General features: G+C 34.9%; 1 long non-coding RNA gene across 1 annotated transcript in view; it reads left to right on the top strand.

The window, feature by feature from the left end:
* The window catches only part of LOC140001469 (uncharacterized), a 71,138-nt gene extending 55,889 nt beyond the window's left edge, over positions 1–15,249 (top strand). Inside the window, exon 3 of the long non-coding RNA XR_011806700.1 lies at positions 15,059–15,249. This is a non-coding gene — a long non-coding RNA (uncharacterized lncRNA). The remainder of the gene's footprint in view (positions 1–15,058) is intronic.
* The last annotated feature ends 223 nt before the right edge of the window (positions 15,250–15,472 follow it).

Raw genomic sequence — 15,472 nt, 5'->3', positions numbered from 1 at the left:
GTATTTCTAACTATAGATAATTGCTGTGAGGGTATTTCTAGCTGTTGACAAGGTCTACATAGCTAGTCAAATTCTTCCTTAGATACACTCAAATTTCTTACATTCAAGGACATATACTAGGAGATTAAGCACCTGTATCCTGGCTCAGGGTTACCAACAAATGGTGTGTTGAAAATCTGCTGGATAAAGTAATTCCAAAATAAGTCTTTATTTTCTTTAAGGGATGCAGAAGTAGGTTCTTCCACAGGGATGCAGGAAAGAAAGGTGTGCAATTCACTGCTGGGCTGCGAGCTGAGCTGAAAGAGATCTGATTTTGTGGATTGTGGAGCCTATTTTACACAGATGGGATCAAAAATATCTGATGTGCTTTTTCACAGGTGCAGATTAGGGGGTGAAGTGGGAGGGCATTAAAAATGAATGTAACTTCCTATTAATACTTCCCAGCACTTTATAGGACTGATTTCAGATTCTGGAACTTGGGATTGGTAATATACCATACAACCTAAATGCTGCTAGGATTACCATTATTTCTGCATTTCTGCTTTCTGTGAAATCTAAACTAATTGCTTTCATCATGTCCCCTTATGACCTGTATATCACATCTAATGCATGTGTGATGTGGATTCCCACCTTAATTTACAAATAATTGTGGTTTTAATTGTTCAATCACAAACAAACAAACAAAAACGTTGTGCAGTTCCTTTTCTGACTTTCTGTGGGCAGTTGCTATTCTACTCGTGTCAGACATGCACATCAGATCCTACTGGCCTATGCTCCACAGGGCAACCTCCTAAGTACAGTCAGGTAATGCACCTCCATATTCTTTCCAGAGTCTTTTATAGATGTTAATATAAAAGGATGTCAACTTCTGACTGCTGGGAGACATAGTATCTCAAAATTGCATGTGGATGAAAGTCCTTGCTCTTTGCAAGCCCTTTATTTTTCCTGTATGCTTCCCCTTATGCTTCTGTTTGCAGAAAGAAACATACCAAAACTTAAACTGTTTACACCTGCACTGAGTTTTCTGTCAGCTGCCAGTGGTGTCAGAGCTGTTTTGGAAACAATGCTGTATCTGGAATGCTTTACCAGCATAAGGCATGGCGACAGCTGAGGGGGAAATGCTAGAGCTCACTGATACAGTGAACTTTAGGAAGAAAGCAAGAAGTAAAATGATTAATTATTATTCCTCACAATGTAAGAAAGTTAGTTCTATGTCAGGTTTAGAATGGAATATAATTCAGTTACTAAATTCACTGTCACCGGATACTGTATAGCCTACATAGTAAATAGGTTCAAAAAGTAAAATCCAGAGAAAAGTTTCATCTGTGGCATCTGTATATACCCAGCAGCATGTCACTGCTACTCCAGAATTTATTAAACTTCTGGTAGCCAGAAGCTGGGTTGTATGGTTCATTGAGCAGAATCAGCAATTCAGGCTACTGAGCCAACGGAGCTTCAGTTTGAACCAGGCAGACACATTTCAACTTCTTACCTTTCATGCTGTAAGACAGACAAACAGAGCAATTTAATAGTCATTGGGCTGCGCACTGATCTCTGGTTAAACTAGCCCACTTTTGCCCTGAAAAATGCTTAATGCCTATAACAAATCAGGAATGTGCTGATTATATCTGTGTAGTGCTCTCAGGTGATTCACTAGACTTCTGGATTTCTTGCTTACTGGCAAGCTGTGAACACATTGCACTTTTTGCTGCAATCAGAAGGCTACAAATTTGTCTGTAGGCATCTATATTTTTAGGGCAATTTAGATTTCCTTTGTTTTTTGAAAAAAAAAAAAAAAAACTCATCTTCCACATTTATTGTGGAAAATACCTCTTCTCCATCTGATTTAACATGATGAATCTTCTTTATCTGCCTGATTTCTTGCAATGTTTTATGCCAGGTTCTGTAACACATTTGTAAGGAAGCCTATGTTGTTCAGAGTAGGACATAAAAATTTTCTGTAGTGTGACTTCTGTTGTCAATCCACAGCTACAGTAAGAACAATTTAATATTTTCTAATCTTCTATATATCAAGGGTTCCTTTCTTTGTCCACAGTATAGCAACACACATGTGCACACACACACAATGTATTTCAAGTACCTCACCATTACCCGGTATAAGAGTTTTGTAATGCCAATGCACTGTGACTCATGTAATTCAGATCTGAAGCTAATATGCTGTTTGAAATTGTACCCATTGCTGAGATGATTCCTAAACAGAGAAGCTGAGTAGTGATTATTAGATAGGACAAGACAAGAGCTGAATTACTGAAACGTGCAATAAAGAGATCTCAGCCTTTGCAATTTGCCTGTCAAAAATGAAGCTTTTAATCAATTTAATCAGTGTAACAATATATTAGCTCAGCAGCCTGCCATCTCAGCATGTAATTTTAACTATAGATAACATTCTACAAACACTATAAAGCCTCAAAGTGCTCTTTAAAAAAGTCTCTAAAACATAAACAAGGTTTTTAATAGCCTGTGTCAGCAGAACTAGAACAAATCACAGGAATGTAATGAATAAGATTATTTATTTATTTATTTATTTATTTTTTCCCCAAAAGGATTCTGCAGCACTTGCTAGATAATCTGACTGCATGCCTCATTCTTTTGTGAAGGCAAACTATAACGTTGACTTGTCTTTTTCCCCCCCAAATCTCTCTAGCTTTCATTCATTGTAGAACTACTTATACTAATCTTTATTAGTTCTCTCAGGGTGCTGAAATCATGCATTCCTAATTCCAACAAACACACTAAAACACAAAGGAATGTTACAAAACAGTATTAAAGGCAGTGAAGAATCTCAGTCTCAAATTGCAGTGTTAGAATAAATTTTCATAGAAAAGTATTACTGTGTACTATCAATAAGTTTAAAGAAGGTGAAATCATCATTCTTATTATTTCATTGCTTTAATATTTCAGTGCAGGAATTGCTGCAATTAACTTTTCCTTATGTTTTCAGTTTTCCAGTGACTCATTGTGAAAATTACCTCCCCATGCACACAAGCTACCACATATTTGAAAGTGAAGAAAGCCAGAGCATCAGGCACATATACAAGAGGGCTAGACATGAAAAATTGCATATATAAATGCATTTTCTGTGTGACAATGAACACTTGCAATAGCATTTTAATGCAGTATGGTCTGCAAAATGAATTTCACATCATAAATACAGTTTTCTATGTACAGGCATTATGCAAACTATTTTCTGAGCTTCCACCCTTCAATGCACCTGGCCTGCCCTACAATTATGGGAAAGGATGGATGTGGCTTTGACCTCCTCTGCTGCCTTCCCTTTTTCAAGAGTTAAGCTAGGGAGTGGTAACTGAATCTCACACAGGGATGGAAGAGTGTTTTGAGAATTGCCTTTCCACTGACCTGAACACTCTGAAGAGCCTAATACAAACTAGCCCCTGAAGAAAACTGTTTATAGCATTTTTCTGTAGAAGAAGAAAATGAATTCTTGGTTCTCAAAGGAGGAGACAACATATGTAAAAGGCCAACAGCTGCACCATCACATTTGAGTCTTAAAAATCTATTCAACTGGAGAAACAGATGTGAATTTGGAATAAATTTCAGGACATGTCTCCCTCAGTGCACTGATAACAGGGACACAGAACATTAAATCCCAGGGCTGTCATTTATGCCAAGGCAAAGCTTACATGTAAACTACAAAATTAAAGAAGATAAACATTTCTGCTTTGTGAACCAGCCTAATAACAAAGGCTTTCTCCCCAAATCAGTACTTTTCAACTTTAACAGAAATGCACTCAGAAGAAAAATAAGTTCTTAGAGGTAAAGAACATAGGATCAAATATCAAAATCAAGGAACAGTCCACTGTAGAAAATTACACTGCATATGTATATGTAACAACTGCTTTATCTTTGAAGGTCAGTGGAGTCCTGGTATAGTCGTGGTATAGTTTCATATTTGCTGCGCAAATCGCTAAGATGCCTGGAGAATTCTCTGATCTCATGATCATTTTATAAAATAAGATTTTCTAGGGTCAGGGAATCCCATAGATTGCTGCTCTTTTGCAAGCAACTATTAAACCATTGTTTGAATTTCATTTTGTTAGTTCTTTCTCATGTAGCTCTTATCATATGAGTATGTATAAGAACCTCTGTCAAAATTGGTGAAAGCCACTGCAGTGAATTCATTTTCATGGTATCTATAATCCTTTTTTATTTATATTTTTTAATTTATTGTGACTAGTTATGTGAATATAGGTATGTATATATGTGTATAAAATTGTGTGTGCACGCATGTGTGTATGTGCTTGTGTGTATTTGGCTGGCATTATTTGTGAGAACTCAAATGGAATAATTGTATCAATAATGCAATACCTGCATCAACTGTTGCAACTCCACTAGCATCAGGCATCTTGCTGTGTTTGATTTTTCTCTTCATTCTAAATGTTTTAGCTACCAGTGGAAGAGTTATAATTAACAGAGAGGAAATTTTTATTTTTTTCTTCTAAGAAAATTGTTCATTGTTTCTGTTGAAAAATTTTGATGTATTTCAAACTATACTCATGGTAAAAAGATTCAGTCTATCATGATCAAATTTATATATTTTAATTTATTTCATAAATTTTAACAAGGTTAAATGCACTGAATTAATCATTCTTTTCCAGGAGTTTGCACAGTCTACTCCTGCCTTAGAGCTCTGCAGCAAATAGCCACTGTTACACTACTGAATTGACATAATCAAGCCCCACAAGATATTTCCTGTTTACATGTTGTATTAATTTGATTGACCATAAATGATATGTTAGTCCAGTCAAAATAGATCCCATAGCATCAAAAATACATCTGGTAGGGAATTATAATGTTCTAGGCACTGTATCTTTTGTAAAATAATTCTTCTATATCTATGTAAAATAATTCTTCTATATCTATCACCAGTTAATTATTTTAGACAGCTAATCAATTCAATTATTATCCAAATATTTCAAATCCTTGGCTTGGTAAATCATCTACTGTAATGAAGCATGCAGTTACACAGCGTATTCTCTCTGATAGAAATGTTAGCTAGGTCCTGTTCCTCCTCTCCCTATTCTAGTGTTCATTTTCATGCTAATGTTTTATTTTTGCCATCCTTAATAGAATTACTTGTGAGATCACAATGCAAACTAGGTCATTTAGATTATTTTGATTTCAAAAACAAACACCAAAAAAAAAACATTTCTGTACTCCAGCTTACAGTGCAGAACTTGTGAGAACACAAAAGATTGCAATGGAGGGAAAAAATCTACAGTTTGGAGTGGGAACTCCAAACTATCTTTGTCAGCAAAAAACAATAAACTATCTTTGTCAGCAAATAAATCTTGGTATATAGCTCTGCCTTACTATTTCAAAATACACTGTTCACAAAATAAAAAATCATGAGGAAAAATTCAACCCAGAAACTATGTTTATATGCAAAATATACATATATATGAAGAAGTAATACTCATAAAAAAAAAAAATTATTAAGCATTTAAATTAATAGGAATTCTGTGTTTATGATGAATGATAAAACAAGTAAAAAGGAAGGAAGCAAGCATGGATAGTTACTGGCTCATAACTTTTTCCCCAGCGTTTATAATTTTAGTTTTTCAAGTCAAAACACCCATACAATCACCTTTAAAGAAACCCAACTATTGAGAACATGAACAGTTAATAGAGCAGGTCAGAATCACTGTTGCTTCTGCAATTTTAATTTGGTCTTCTTGGTATAAACTTTTACAGTTCCCCAACTCAGTTTACAGGATGGACTCTATGTCACAGTAGTTCATTGAATCTTTCCTGGTATTATTGACTTGTTTGAGAAAACAAGCTGCTGAAAGGGTTTTGATTGAATGCTTTTCCATAATATCAGAGTTCTTGACAAACTTTACTGATCTCATTTGAATCTGACTTTTGGAACACGATAATATCTGTAGTTCTTAAAAAGAAGAAGAAGAACAACAACAACAACAATTAAAATCAGAAGCACTGCAACTTTGAGATACTTAGAATCTTTTATTTCAAAGTGATGCAGTATAAAACTTTATCACCATAGGATAGAGTTTTATTTCATCAACATATTCCATCAATATATGTAGGGTGAAGTCAATCCAGCTGACCCTGATCTGATCAGGAAGTTGGTTTAGATGCTCTCAAACGGTGTCTTCCTGTGATCCAGTGATTTTGATAAGAAAACAACCTATTGACTTCAAGAGAAAACTAGTAGATATCTCAGAATAAATAGATTTTGTCCAAATCTTCGGCAAGGAACATTGGGGTGTTTTTATGCCTCTGTGTTTTGTTTTGAAAGCTGCTGCCATCTGATGCAGCCCTAGTGCAAAACTTTTGTTTTGTTTTCTGCATCTCCTGTTGAGAAATGTATATTTCATCTAAAAGTTGATCTGATCTGATTTTAAGCACCTCAGAGATAGAAATTTATTTTTCATTTATGATTCTAAACTTCCTTTACATTGAATGAAGAGAAACTGATAATTGACCGAGCACAGTTCATCTCATTGCAACATGACACAATATATATCTTAAACACCTTCTTTATTTATTTCTTCTTATTCTCTGTGGTTAGGGCACATTTGAATTTTGCATTGTAATTGTTTAATGTTTCAAGTTAGATAAGAGGAATTTTAACTCCAGTTGTATTTACATGAATAAGAATCACAAGTTTCCTCCTACTTCACTGAAACACTGCAAAGTACTATGAAGAGGATCCAGATACAGACCGTGGTGCCTAAATTCAAGTTTTGATAGAACATATTGGGATGCAGAAACCTGCCTTTCCCAATAGTGGAGGTCAAAAGTGTCTATACTTATTCAATCATATTTTGAATCACGATGTTCCCTACAGGCTTAAATGAATATCTCCAAACATCACAGACGAGTGAAGTTTTGGAGATGTGTGACCTATCTAAATCTACAAACCACATGTGATGTAGTACAGTGATTACAAACATTTAGCATAAAATCTAGATGAAAACAAATTTTTATAACACAGGTATTTTAAAATATTCTGGTAGTAGTAGGAGTAGTCATCTTTATACAACTACGATGTTTAGAAAAAGCACATCTAGGTCCTGGACAACAGTCTAAGAATATTGAAACACTCAGAAAGCTCATTGCCCAGGAGAATGCATTAATTATCAGGATAGAAAGCAGCTGGAAGGACCTTTTACCAGATGACAACCTTGTAAACCATCAGCCAGGAATACAGGGCCAACAGGACTGGACGAGGATGGCCTGCAGTGTCAGGTCAGTCATCTGGTGTGATTCTGCCTCCTGAACTCATACATAATTTTCAAACTTTGTCATTCCAGTTACAAAATATTAAAAATAATAAATAAATAAATAAATAAATAAATAGATAGATAGATAGATAGATAAATAAATAAAGAAATAAATAAAAAGGAGTCTCCTTGTTTAACTCAGTGCCTAATAATGAATTTAAAAGAGTTGGATTCACTTCTACTTGCTCCTTTACATATCTCTTCTTTCTTCTAGTGCCTCAGAGGTAGCCAACACAGCAAACACACTTCAGTTTTAATGTTTCTTACCAACTGTAATGGCTCTCTACTTGAGATCTCACATTTCAGATCACCACTTACCTGTGGTGACTACATATTCAACTAAATTTCCTTGTCATTTTGCTGTGGTCAGGTGTGCCATTTCTAGATATTTTCTGTTCAAACATCTAAGATTTCTCCCTGAATCTTGCTCAAGCCTTGTGGTATTCTCAGAAAAGTTAAGATGGAATGTGTTCTGGAAATGAAAATTCACTACAGTTCATTCAGTACTGAAAATTCACTAAAGAAAAGAAGTCTGACAAACTGACAACTGTTGAAGGACATTAAACATTTCAGAACTTTTTGATTACTACTGAAATAAATTTAATCTGATAGCACAACTTATCTTTGTATCCCCATGCTGCAAATGAGAATATATCTATTATATCTATTATATCTATTATATCTATATATATATATATATATTATATCTATCTATATATATATATCTATTATATCTATTATATCTATCTACTATATCTGGTAACTGGTAACATTTAGTATCCTATACAGACAAAAAGGAAAAGGAAGAGCCCATATGGTTTGGTTCTTCTGATCTGTTTTAGACATCATTTTGTATACCTCTTTACTGGCTGCGTAGAGATTGCAAATACTCAAATGTAGTGCTATGTAAATTTGATTTGATATGAGCAAATAGAAGGAAGCCACCAAACCTATTTTCACCTTGCACTTCACTGAATTCTGCATTCTGGTCTCCTAAGTTAAAAATGCACCTTGCTCAACCAATTGTTAGATCATTAACATATAAATCTTTAAAGAATTATATGTCTTTATGTAGAGAGAAGTTAGAAGATTTATGTATATATTATATATCTTTAAATCACAATGTTTTGAAATGCTTAAAAGTGCAGATACAGCAAATAATTCTAAAAGTAATGGAACTAATAAAGCTTAGTATCATATGTCTGAGGGTCTCCTCTTTCCACACCGCTTTACCCATTCTATAAAATGTGTAGGACTTTAACATCTCTGAGACTCATGTTTCTGTCTAATAAGTTGGTTACTAATGAGGAAGCTCAGGCACACAAATACAAGTAAGATAGACACATAGATATACCATGGGTAGTAGTAAGCATATGCAACCTAATTTACAAGATTTTTTAAACATTTTTGGTTAGTTGTTGGTTTGTTCTGAATTTAACACATTAATTATCCCTACAGTTAACAGAGCTTGTAAAAGATATATACTAGAATCTAAACAAGTAATTGGTAGGTCAGGAGTTGCAGCAATCTGAGATATACAGCTTGTCCCATCAATGCATTCAATATCAATGTATGGTATCACATCTGCTATGAATTCCAGTTAGAACATCATCTCAAAACACTGTTTTGGCTTTGTAACTGTCAAATTACTTCAGAGTCAAGGTTCTAGGTTACTTTTTTTTCCACTCCACTGGTTCTGTGGGCTTTGAATCAGTCACCTCCACAACATCCACTGTGAAACCACTACACTGCTAATGATCTTTCCATGCTTCCACTGTTGAAGGCTGTCTCTCTCTTATACAGTTTGTGAAACATCTTGGCTGAAGTAGTGTGAAATGATTCATTTTTTGGCCTTGCAAAGTCATGAATATTTGCAGATTTTTCTCAGTTCTGCTGAATAATTCAAATTAAGCAACTGACTACTAAATGTCAATGTCTGTGATTAAGAGATTTGGTGAGCATTAAGCTATGTTGATTGCCACCTTTTTAAAAAAAGTATTTTGCCACCTAAGACACTTTTTTTTTTCTTAATACATTTCACCTGGTCTTTCTCCATAAAAAAAAAAAAAAAAAAAAAAAAAAAAATTACTCATAAGAAATTTAAGAAACTTCAAGTTACACCACACTGTAGCAAATAAATAAATAAATAAATAAATCTGTATTAGGCTCATTTGTTAGCTTGCGTTTAAAGAAAGGCCCAACATCTAATAGAGTTGCAGAAATGATTGTTAAACAAAATAATTCTTTAGTTGGTTAAGCATATCATCCTTTACATACTCTAAACATCTTCCTAGTTTTTTTTCTTGAGGATATTCATGGAGAAACTAGTAGAAAACATATTATAAACTAAATGGAAGTCTTGTAATGAATGTACAAATGCTAAAATTACTGTACGTTAATTCTCTAGAAATGACAGCTACAGACAAATATGATGTGACTTACATGTCAGGGACATCATCATATAGACAAAGACAAATCTTCAAATTAAGCCTCCCAACAGTAATATTCTAAAAGCCTGAGACCATCATTTTTTCCTGGGTACTTATTAATCCCCTTAAAATGAGGTTGGTAGCTTTGGCTGCAAACACCCCTATGCACAACAAGAGGTCAGATTCTTCGCGCTGTACATACAAAGGAAAAAAATCAGAAGAAATAAATGTTCCTTTTGTATTAAAACCTGGTATTTAGAACATCTTCTGTAGCCCTGCTATTAAATGCTGTCTCTCTAGATTATTATTTATGACAAGATCCATTTATGCTACCCACCATTCTGTTGCAGTGTTTGAACAGAGGGATTTCTCCTTCTCACAGAAATGTTGAGACAAATGTTTTCTGAGACTTTGCAAAGCAGTATACCAGGCTTTATGTGTATCTCTGATTTAATCAGAATGGCCTCACATTCAGTCTCAGACTATGAGTCTTCAGTTCATTTAATTTATAGCTGTATTCTCAGCTCAAGACTGTTCTCATGTCAAATCTTTCCTTAGCATAATCTGTCAAAGCAGATTCTTGGTAAATAGCTTTGATGAACATGCCAACATTTTAATGTAATAACAAAAATGGTTTTCCATTATGGGAAAATAAAAACCTAAAAGAACAAAAATGACTATGTCTAAACTTCACCATATATTTTTGCTGCTAAAGTTGAAAATAATGCAGACTAAGCAGCACCTCAGCTAGGATGCTGCTTCAAATTTAGCACCACAAAGAAAATGCCATTCCCTTTTAGGGACAGATACATTTAACTTTGTGTACATTCATAGTATATATGAAGCATGTGCATACTTTCTCTCATTTTTAATGAATTCCTGCTTCTACTGATCTAATCACTAACTTTTTCATTGACTGATTTAGGAGAAAGAGAAGCCAATTTTCTGCTGAAAAGTAGTAAAATGGTCCACAAATGTGGAATATAGGGAAAAAAAAAAAAAAAAAAAAAATTAAAATACTGTATTGTTGCAACCTCATCTAAATCAATGACTGCAGTAAAAATCAAAGTGATTACAATTAAACAGATAAGATTAAAAAACTGTTGAAAAACAATTAGAATTTATTATTATTTCTTAACGTGTCAAGCCACTGGGCCTGGGTCATGAGGGCTCTCCTAGACCTGCCTGTCCCTGCCCTGCCCCCAGTGTTCCCCAACCTGCACAGGCCCAGGCCCCCATATCTGCCCAGGAACTGCCAGCCCCTGCCCCAGTGACTTGCAGCACGTTCTGTCTCCAGCTCCCCACAGCCCTGCCCTGCCCAGACACGGCCCCTGCCCAGCTGGGCCCACCCACAGGCCTACAGCATCCATGCCTGGCTTTGCCTGTACCCAGAGAGGATTCCTGGTGCTGAGGCTGCCCTGGGGCCACTGGTTGCCCGCTCCTGATAGGGTGCTGGGATGGCATGGGCTGCCAGGGCCATCTTTAAGCCCCCTTTGGTAGTCTCCACAGCCCTGAGAAATAGAATAAAGATGCAAAAAAAGCTTTGTCATGCTTCGTAATTTAGTTTTCTACTAAATCTCTTTATTGTAAATCATTATATCTCAGTGTCTTTTGTCTTTTTTTTTTTTTTTTTCCTTGCTTTTACGTGATTTAGCAACAAAATGTAGGAAGGTGGGGATTTTTTGCAATCAGTACTCCCAGAAGGATTTTTGTCTTTACCATCAATTGTGGTTTAACCTGACAGGAAGCTAATACCGCATAGCCACTCTCTCACTGCTCCCCAGCAGGATGGGGGAGAGAATCCGAAAGGTAAAAGTGCAAGAACTTCTAGGTTGAGATAAAGACAGTTTATTAAGTAAAGCAAAAGCTGTGTGCACAAGGAAAGCAAAGCAAGGAATTTATTCACTACTTCCAAATAGCAGGCATATGTTCAGCTATTTCCAGAAAAGCAGGGCTTCATCGCACATAACAGGCACTTGAGGAAAAAGATAATATAACCACGAACACCCCCTCTTCCTCCTTCTTTGCCCCCTGCTTTCATTCCTGAGCATGATGCTATATGGTATGGGATATCCTTTGGTCCTCCCAGCCTCCTTGCTTGTGGGACAGCATGAGAGGCAGAAAAGTCCTTGGCTCTGTGTAAGCACTGCTCCACAGCAACTAAAACACTAGTGTGTTATCACCATTATTTTCATCACAAATCAGCATTAAATGAGCCTCTATGAAGAAAATTAACTATCTCAGACGAAACCAGGACAGACAAACACAATGAAAATGAATATGATGATGTGCAATGTGATGAGTGCAACCAAAATGATACATTAAATTGTGCTAATATGAATTTGTAGTAGACCAAGGGAAAGAGCATGGAGATATAGAATCCTGTGTGAAATTTGAAATTTCAGTAGCCAGAAAAATGTCCTCTTCAAGTGGCTGATGCCCAGACTGCAACATAGCAAATGAAGTTAGTTAACTTAAATACAGATGTAAGTACATTCAAAGATAATAGTAGTCTTCATATAATGCATTATTTTAGACTTAATCTTAGTGTTTATTAAATGCTATATTTAAGAAATGATAAACCCATTCAAAAATATATAAACTAATTCAAAATCCTCAGTACGCTTTCTCCTTTTGGATATTTATTTCCCTCCCAGCAGTACTGCAACCTAACCATGTACTATGTTAAGTCATATACAAATCTTGTCATATTCATCTTTACTCAATATTGAAAATTATTTCCACATAATCACTTATTGCTATCATAAAAAAACAGCCATGTATGTTAACCTTATTTGTACAAGTACTCCAAAGTTTTTGAGAGAACTCTGAACAAGGTCTACTGTAGGTATAAGAGGAACTGACTTGACTGTCCACCTCTGAACCTCCTCTGAAACTTAAAATGGGCTCAGCTATTACTTGAGATATCTCTATGGGGAATTAACATGGGGAGAGCAAGAGAGAAAGAGAGAATAAAGAGCATAAAGAACAAATAGGTGAGCTTTTTTATTTATTTATTTATTTTTATTTTTAGCACACCAACAACTAAATAACTAGATAACAATAGACACAATGTTCGACTTCCACATTTTCTGTCATCTCTCCTTCTCTCTTTTCTGACTTTGGTCCTGCAACTATTTCCTCCTTTTACCTAGACAGGCCAACCTCTTCCTGAAGACAATCAACACAGTTATAGTGCAAAGCATAGGCACTATTCTTTGTGTATTTGTAACTGGTGCAGATGGAAAAGAGTGATCATGAGAGTTGATGAGAGGAGCTAAATAGTTACACATGCTTTGTGAATTGGAGTAAGCTCTTCAATGAGTTATAAAATTGAAGGGGCAGACAGGCCCTTAAACATACCTGGCCAGAGTGTTTCAGCATAGTTTGCAGAACTTGCACACTAAAGGAAAATAGCAATTTTCTTTTTCTTTTTTTTTTTTTTTTTTTCACCATGAAGAATACAAATTCATGTTTCTGATGGGAATATCCTGATAAATATAACATAGGAGTTAATCTGGCTCATAATATTCTAGACAAAGTGTAGTCAATACATCATTTAATAACTGAGGTACACATTTGTTTTCTTTTCTCAATTAATGTAACCTTATTCAGCAAAGGAATATATTTAAGACGCTGCAATCTTCTTCTGTTTATTCTGTATTAATTAAAAGTAACTTGATGAAGCAGAATTAGTTATGCTGATGCAAAATAGGTGTGAGAATAATCAGAGAACTAGATACATAAGAGGGACAATTTTAACTTCTGACCCTCTCTGTCTACTGAGTACTGAAGGCTTAACCTAGGTAACAAAAGCTTTCTTAAATGTGTGCAGACAGGTATAGAGAAAAAGAAAACACAGTGACAGCACTGAGCAGGAACAGCTAGAATACTCAGGATAACATGTTAAGAGAAAACAGGATATTTTTAGTTTTCACGCTTCTTCACAACTCTTCAGCTACACAATGACATGTATCTCTAGTTGCAATGCACAGTCTTGATCATTGTCCTCCAGCTGATTCACAATATGTGGAAAGAAGTGTTATAGATACAAATATATATGGACAGCATGTGTATATAAACAGACATTGTCTGTGCATGTGTTTGCATATGTCTACAACTGAATATATAGTGTACTGCATGTGTAGTGTATAGTATTGGAAGTAGATACAGCTATGTTATTAGCTAATAGCTTTGGGAATTGCTAGTTGCTAAGCAAGCCAGTTCAATTTTCCCACTGTCTGTAGGTGTCTGAAATAGATGGGTTCACTAAATTATTCTTGTTGAAGTGTTCCATTTCAAAGGAAAATAAATAAATAAATAAATAAATAGATAAATAAATAAATAAATAAATAAATGTTGATTTGGCCAAAGAGACAAACATATGTAAAAGAATGAGCATTGCTTACTGGAAAGGACACACTAATGTGGGTTCAGATTTCCTTTGTCAGGTGCTGTGAGACATGATTTAACACCTAACACTTTTTGAGGTGTATATGAACACCTAAAACAACAAGGTTGCACAGCAGCTGATAATGGAATTTCAGGCTGTACACTAGGGATGCTAATATTCACAGTAAAAATTTACCTCCCAACTCTTACTTTAAACTTTCTGTTAATCTTTCGAATCTATGGCAAAAGGTTAAGCGATTTGCCTGAAATTTCCAAAGTTTCCTACAGCTCAGTACTTTGAAAATAAGTTTAGTGGACAAATTAACATTCTTGACACAATGATTAAACAAGCAGGTTGGACAGAGAAAGTGGCAGGTGTTCAAGGGAATCTTTTAACCATAGTAAACTTAAAATACAATGACTAAAGGACTTTAACAATTCCTTTATGTATTTTTGTGGCATGTTGATTGCAGTTCAGTTTTATCTGTAATATCTCTATATTTTGAGATGATTCGATGAATCATTTAAATGAAGGGAATAAAATAGGGATTACTGAACTTTTTGGAATCACACATGCTAAAGAAGTTTATTTGTTGCACTAATAATTAGTTTATACTAAAGCAAAGCATTAGTTTATACTAAAGCAAATTATGCATAATCCTTAGGTGACATTTTATATGAGAAAAGTTTTTTTACGTCCATCTTTTCTCTAGTGTCTCTCTCTTTCAGATGTGACTAAAATTTTTATTTAAAAAAAAAAAAACTCAAGGGAATGATTAGGGATATAATTGGCTGTGTAGTGGAATTTTTAATTTTATCTCTAACATCCCAATATTATGTTTTTTGTGTGTATAAGTTCTATTAGCTTGAGGCATAGGTTTTGCATGTTAACCCACTTTATATTTGTTAATATATATGTACACACCAATAGATGGATTTTTTTCCCAGGTTTCTTGATGGCCACCTGTTTGGGATTCCACTTGAGGAAGCTAAACAGCTGAGGATCAAAGGTGCTTTTAAGAAAATAAAACATACAGGTCAAATGGGCACAAAGAATGTTAAAGAAAAGAGCACAGGTGAAGAACTGCTTCTTTTCAGCCATATGCCTTGTATATATTTATACCCCAAAGCCTTCTAAACACTGCAGAGAGTGGATATTGCTAGTTATATTTATGTATGTGGATATAGCTTTATCTACCTATATATTATGTGCAATGTATACGGTTATTAAGTTTATTACAAGTTAAAGCCATTACTGATTGGCTATTACTGATTATGAGTTAAAACTGTTACTGATTGGCACAATACATTTTCTAGACTTCAAAACAGACATCAAATCTAGTAGGTGAACTAATTATTTAA

This window comes from Anas platyrhynchos, chromosome 1, assembly GCF_047663525.1.
Source record: "Anas platyrhynchos isolate ZD024472 breed Pekin duck chromosome 1, IASCAAS_PekinDuck_T2T, whole genome shotgun sequence".
NCBI classification, from domain to species: Eukaryota; Metazoa; Chordata; class Aves; order Anseriformes; family Anatidae; genus Anas; species Anas platyrhynchos.
The sequence above is the reverse complement of the archived record's forward strand: the minus strand, read 5'-3'. Positions and strand labels throughout refer to the sequence as shown.